This window comes from Vidua macroura, chromosome 2 (assembly GCF_024509145.1).
Source record: "Vidua macroura isolate BioBank_ID:100142 chromosome 2, ASM2450914v1, whole genome shotgun sequence".
In the NCBI taxonomy this organism is placed as follows: Eukaryota; Metazoa; Chordata; class Aves; order Passeriformes; family Viduidae; genus Vidua; species Vidua macroura.
The window spans coordinates 51,116,038-51,123,143 of record NC_071572.1 but is presented as its reverse complement, the minus strand read 5'-3'; the positions used below and the strand labels follow the sequence as shown (position 1 = coordinate 51,123,143).

At 36.5% G+C, this 7,106-nt stretch overlaps 1 long non-coding RNA gene across 1 annotated transcript; it reads right to left on the bottom strand.

Annotated features, from left to right (window-relative positions):
- Nucleotides 1-1,815: 1,815 nt before the first annotated feature.
- Nucleotides 1,816-6,204, bottom strand: LOC128802881 (uncharacterized). Its single transcript, XR_008435599.1, has 3 exons — nt 6,119-6,204; nt 2,521-2,664; nt 1,816-1,872 (listed from the first exon to the last, which is right to left on the bottom strand). It is a non-coding gene; the product is annotated as an uncharacterized LOC128802881 (long non-coding RNA).
- Nucleotides 6,205-7,106: the final 902 nt, after the last annotated feature.

Genomic DNA, 7,106 nt, shown 5'->3' with positions numbered 1-7,106 from the left:
GAGGTAGAAAAGGAGAGTAGGGAGAAAGAATGTTAAAAATCTCCAGATATTAATAAATAAAGGTTCCGGACATATAATGCTCATGCCATATAGTGCTTTGTCACTCATTATGTCACTCATTATGTCACTCATCACATGTGTGAGGAACAAGCTTGTCTACACATATTGGGATTACAGTCATGAGAAGATGAGGACTTTAATTAGCTGCACTTCTAACTTTTAACTATTGCCCTTATAATAATAGAAGGATTCTATCTGTTATAAAATTGTGTATCTCCTCCTCCACACATTCTGGTTCTATACAGCACACTGGGTGCTCACAGTGCTGGTTTTGCTGTTTGTTTGGGGTTTTTTTCCAGTCTCATTTCCCAATTGATTTCCATTTGTTTCATTTTATTTTGATGTATCAGAAATCATCAATCACATAATTAAAAAGGAACTGAACAATCATGATTAATTACTACCTAGAGCAAGGGAATGTTAAATCCCCACAACAACTGAGTATGTTCTGTAAAGGGCTGAATACCTCTCCAAGAATCCAGCTTAACTGGTTATACCAGCTTCACCTACTTTGGAGGCAGTGTTTAGAGGGATGTTTTTCCTGTCATAAATTTTACTTCAGAGTTGTAAAGAAAAAACATCAAAAGTCAAGGAATTAATAATGAAAAAGTCATTGTTTCTTTTGGCATCCTTGTTTTAATTAGTCATTTATTATACAATTGCACAATATATTTCCATACGAAAAATTACCACATTTTTTCTATGAGGTGGACAAGATTCCATGAATGAGACAGATGTTCTGTGTTTTCTGCTAGCATCATATTTCAGCATACAGTCCCATACCTCATTTACCAAGGAACATCTGAGCCCTATTTTAAAAATAAGTATCTTTTTCCTTGATAGGATTTGTTTTTATGACACATCTAAAAGGTGTCAGAAAGCCTCACAAACATTAATAGAGTTTACAATACTTGGGAAGCAGGAATGCAATCTGCATTTTCTGTTGTTTGCTCCATCAAAACACAGTATCTGCATTATTTCAAGTGGTGCTTTCAAAAGCAAGTGCAAGGAGGAGCCTTCCCTCAAAATGCTGCAGCTGCATTCTTCATGTCTGCACATTTTTCAGTAGTCAAAGATGTAGCAGAACTTACAAATTTCCCCAGACACTGCGCGTGTTTACTAATGAAGCATTTGTAGTAAAAAACAAGAAATACATTTTGAAGATCTTAAAAAGCCACAAAATTGTTCCTTTCCAAATATCAGCTCCTCATAATCACTTACTAACATAAGACATCAATCTATAGATATTGTAAGACACTATCTTAGATGAATTGTTAAATTATTATAAATAAGCCCCCACATCCATCTGGGTTTTTTAAGATATCGGAACTTTTTCTGTTTGGCATCCCAGAAAAACTCAATTCTGGGCAAAAAGCAGCCCAGCAAACTCAGACCTGGTATAATAATCAAATGAAAACTGTAACTTAGAACTGGACAAAGGTGAAAAGTAGAAACAATAAGATTTGCTAGAGTGGAGCATGGGTTTGATGATGCCCATAAATAACAGCTTTGTCCAGGGAAAACTAGAGGCGTCTGCAAGGCATTTAATCTCCACAGAAGCATGTGAAAATGTTCTCTGAACAGACAATTTAACTAAACTCAGTCAGAAATGCCAGTCCACTTACATTAAAATACAAAATCTCCAGAAGTGAACTGAGTGGCAGAGCCAGGACAATAATGAATTTTGCCTCATCCCACAGTCCACGATGAGACATTAATTAGCATTTTCAGTCCACTGCCCATGGCTGTGTTGTTAATTTTACAGGCTTTTGAGTAACTCCTCTGCATCAGTTCTGGGTGGTAATGTATCTCCTGGAAAGACACAGAGTCAAGAATACTTTTTAACCAGAGTGTACAGAAGAACCCAGCTCAGAAGACAAGTAACCTTTTCAGTTTACAAATACTGGATACAAAACACACAGAACTAAAATTACTGAAACTCTTCCAAAGCAAACACTGATTTTTAGATCTGTGTTTAAGACACTTTTGTACCTCAGAGATGCAAAAGGACCACCTATTTCAAACATGTGAAAGATGGTAAATTGACTTATCTTCCAAGAGAATGAAACAGATGGTTATGAGAAAGGAAAACCAGTGAAAGGGTCTTTGACCAGCATGCTAAACATTGTTGCTATGGTTCCAGACATCCAGTTCCATAATTCGATGTTGATTTTTATATTGCCCCATAAATAGATAAGTGCAACATGTGTGAGTTAATTTCCTTGGATATCCAGAACTACTCTTTTAATCTCAACTTACATTTAGTATATAAAATATTGCCCTAAAATATTCCCTAAATAATACAACTTTAAATCTATTAGCACTAGCTGGGTAGTGCTGTTCAAACTCACATAATGATCTGTGTGTTAAATCTACCAAACAATCTCCTACAGCTGATTGTTGTCCAGAGTAGTTTTATCAGATCCGAAGCCACCAATTTGAACACATCATTTTACTTACCCTCTTCTGCTCCAGACAATCTCAGCAAGCTTCAAGGATTTTCCCCATTGCATGCTTTGTATATTTCGATTTTGGTGGATTCTTTGTTTGTAAATAGCAATTGGCAACATTGCACATTGTTTGAGTATTTCATTGTGTGCATAACTAGAGGAAACAACAAACAAACAAGCTTCAACACAAATAATTCCTGAAAACATTGTATATTAGCTTTCTTACAGTTGTACTATAGGCATGGATAATAGAAGAGGTCTGTACATCAATAAATTATATTTTTTTCAGAATTTATTATGTTTTGAATCTAAATTATATATTTGTATGGGTATTTTTAAGTTAATACTGAAAATCAGATGCCAGGTACTAATTTGAATCTTTTATAAGCAATTCTTTAAAAATTGTGTGAAATTTAATGCCTTCTGCACATTTCTAATTGTGACTTAAATTAATAATTGTATAATTAAATTTACATAATTTGATTTTCATAATGACCTCTACTACTTTCTACTGTTAAGCATTTACAGTAATCCTGTAGGATATTGTATTAACCTACTAATGTGATATTCTTTTTTTTTCTTTTTTTTTTTTTTCCCATTTTGACCTTTGTGGACTGCATTAAAATCTGTCTGTAAAAGGGTAGAGTGTGATTACAGTTATGGTGTTGTAAATTTGGGACAATCATTTGAGTGACAGTGAAGTTTAACTGTTTAACTGAGTACCCAATATGGCTGTAAGAAAAAAAGCCCAATTACAGTAATAGGGCACACAATATAACTAAAGCATGGCAAGAGCTAAGACAAGCCCAGCTGCTTAAAGCTCATTTCTCTTCTTCTCATGCAAGCAGATAATTAGAGAAGTCCTAGTCAGTGCCACAATTTTATCTCACACATCAGCTCTCTGATTAAAACATATATATGGGCTTTGGCATCCGACTCAAATAAGGCTATTCTTGCACTCTCATAGAGGGAACACAGGCACCATGGGGGTGAATATACAAGAGAGAATGAGAAATGACATGATTCATCAATACAGGCGAATGGGGCAAGGATGTGTAGCCTAAAATGAAAGGGTCACAATAACTCCAAAAGTCCTGTGTGGATCTGAGATGAGAGACATCTTATACACCATTTACTAGGGCACCATTTGAAAGAATGCACTGCACAGGGTTCCTCATTATTCATTAGGGCTGAATTCTCATTCATTCTCCTTTATATGCCATCCTGAATCTGCCCTACAGAGTCTTTTACAGGGAAATAACAATAAACTCTCTTATCAACAGCTTGTTGTAGCAGATACAATACATGGGGTACTGAGATCAAAAAGAGCATGAAAAGCATTTCTGCCAACATCGTACAAAAATATTGAACATCTGCTATATCTGGGATCCTGGGAGTCATAATTATAATTTTTGAAATCTGCACACAAGAGTTATAAATATTAGAACTGTAGCCTGTGAAAGCCATGAAATATTTAAGTTGTTTGGCAGGCTTAAGAAAAACTCATAAACTTAATTTAAGCAGCCAAACACTGTATTTTTACAGGTTTTACATCTTTCACGTCATTAGTCATATAAATTAAAGCAACCACGGAACAGCCCAGAAGTTGCAACAGCAAGTCCTGTGGGTGAAAAAAAAGTTCAGCTTGAAATTTAAGACTTTCACCAGCACTTCACCTTTCCACTTATCCTGTATGTCAATTCTTGTATTGAATTTGTCATAGGTGTTTTTAATGCATCCATTATTTTATTGTCTGTTAATTCTCAGTAGTGTGTCTGGTGCTGACTGCGTGCATAAACACAATTGGTCAGATTCACTTGGCATCAGTCTAGTGATGCAAAATATTCCTTAACCCACCCTCTTTATCCTTTCCAGCAAGGTTAATGGCTCCTCTAAACTAGTGGTGAGATGCTCAGGGTCTTCCCCACACTTCTTGTAAAGAAGCAGGAGACAGGGCAAGCACATGGCATCCATATGGTGATCAAACCTTAAGGAGAGGCAGGTAGTTTACACAAATCAGTGATGAAAAGCATCGAGGAAGGAGCCTAGACAAGAGACAAGCTTCACAGGAGACAAGGAAAAGGTACTGTCACGCCTAAAAGAGTTTCATAAACCACAACAACATGATAGTAGAGAGGGAGGAGTAGGAAGAGGAGCAAGAATCATAAAGTTGTGCATAGGGGATTTTCAGTTTGTAGCAATCTTTTAAACTTGTTCAGACACATCAGAAATGTGCTGGATTATGATGAGTAAAAAAAAAACCACCCCAAGTTTAAAATAGCAAATTAGTAAAAAATGCAACAGCCAGATTCACAGAAGCTGAAGTATGAAAAGACCCAAAGGCAAATTATCATTTGTACAGTGTCTGCTCCACCTGTTAGATACCCATATGCTACTAGAGAAAATGGAGCTCTGCAGAAGGATTCAGGGATCGCCAACTGTGCCATCAAAAGTGAAGCAAGAAGTTCACTTGAAAACAAGTAAAGCAGAAAATGTGAGAATGAGGACCCCAAATTTTGCTCTCCATAAATCCAGTGTTCAGCAGAGAACACTGCTGTACAAGAAAGTCATCTGACATCAGAAATGTTACAATGGATCAGTGTAGGAGAAACAAAAGAGAATGTGTCTCAAGGGGCACAAATATATACAACACATTCCCAGAAATTCTTCTTTGAACTACTGAACTGTGAGTAAACAGAAAAACACATCCCCATTCTTGACTTTTCTAATAAAACATGTATCTAAGTGTCAGATGGCATGAGACTATGAGATGTTAGGGTAGCTATCAGTTAATTTAAAGAACTAAGTATGATCTCACTTGTACATATTTTACACCAGCCCAAGACCATTTGATTCATTCACGAAAGCCATTCATGAACTGCACCTTTGCGCTGCACTTGCCAGCAGATTCCTTTTTCAAAGGTGCCGTAAACAGACTGAGGTACACCATAATTAGGGAGGGATCACTGTGATTTAGAGGCTTTCATCTAAACTCTTTTCCTGGCTGCCATTTTAGGATTAGAGGGGAAAGGTGCCCTTTCAATATTCCCCATGGTACAAAGATGATGCTTCTTTCATATAGACAGGGTCTGAGAGGTTTTTTCATATTACAGAGAAGTGTAGCTACTTTGGCTAAGGAAAGTAGTGAAAGATTCTCTTCAGTGCCTTCCTTCTTTCATTGATAATGAGGAACCTGGTTTCTGTATAAGGTTTGGAATTTACTGAACCTCTGCTACTAATTGTGCTCTGAAGACCAACCCAGGTAATGGCAGTGCGTCTGTGAATCTGAAAGAACTGAAAATACCCCACAAAGGAAGTATTTTACATGAATCTTCTTAAAACCAGATAGTTCTAAACACATAATTTCAAAAAATGTCATTACTTGTCTCATTTTTTTTATGCATTCATTAACAATAGCATTTGTGTTACGGACTAGAGCACAAAGAGCTTTCAGTCCTCATTTTCACATGAAACACTGAAAAGAAATTTTCTGATATTCTCAGCACAGGCAGTTGTAAGTATAATAATACTCCTGGTATACAAGTGTTTTAGGGAAGCAGGCATGTCCCATTTCCCTGGTAGACATGCATACCTCGGCAAGGACTCACCCACTCTGTTGTTATCACCCTCATTCTCTCTTCTTAAGTCCTTCCTCCAACAGCTGTGGCTTTTTCCCTGTCTCATAGGTGTGCCATTGAAGACAAGCTGAGAGAACACTAGCAAGGAGTTTAGGCTTTCTACTTCTTTTCTACTTCCTTCAATTTTTTTGTCATCTACAGGAAAGAGGAATAAAGACAGGAAAGCTAGTGCCTATCAGAATGGAAAACATATAGAAGACCTGGAGAATAACAAGGTCTCTGCATCTCTCAGTTTTCTAAGCTACATGCTTATCTAAGGCCAAGCTCTCTAGCCAGTCTCTGGCAGAGTGACAAAGCCAATGTTCTTAAATAATAGGCCAGTACTGAATTCCCACCTCCACTTTAATGCTGAAAAATCTCTTCAACAATGTTTTGATTAAAAGTTAATAATAATAAAAGTTAATAAAAAATCATAAGAAAAGCAGTAACATATTTCTAAGAGAAGGGAAAAGACTCCTTCTGTTGTCCTTGCCTAAAAGGGTACAAGTTGGAAATATCACTGTGAGGCTTTTAAGACAGCAGTAGAGTGTTTTATTTCAAAAGGTAAAAGGCTGCATTTCTAAAAGATTAATTTCTCAGATTTGCCACAGATATTAGTAGGATGATAGCTATGGTATCTGCATCAGTCACATCTGAATCTTACACTTACATTTCTACAGCATTGCCACAAGGTGTTTGCAAATACCAATGATAAAAATGTTAGTACTACCTAGCAACATTCCTAGGAGTTCAGGCAAGCTTTTATTGACCTCAGCTGGACCACAGGTCCCAGTAAAAATGTATAAACAAAAAAGGGTATTGTACTGACAGCAAATACATATTTTTAAAAAAATATTAAAAGAAGATAATTCATAGTCAATTTGATGTGACAGTGTTACTTGGCTCAAAAATTAACCCAAAATGTACTGAATACAGTATGAGGCCCACATGGACTCTGATTTCATCACTGGCCACACCT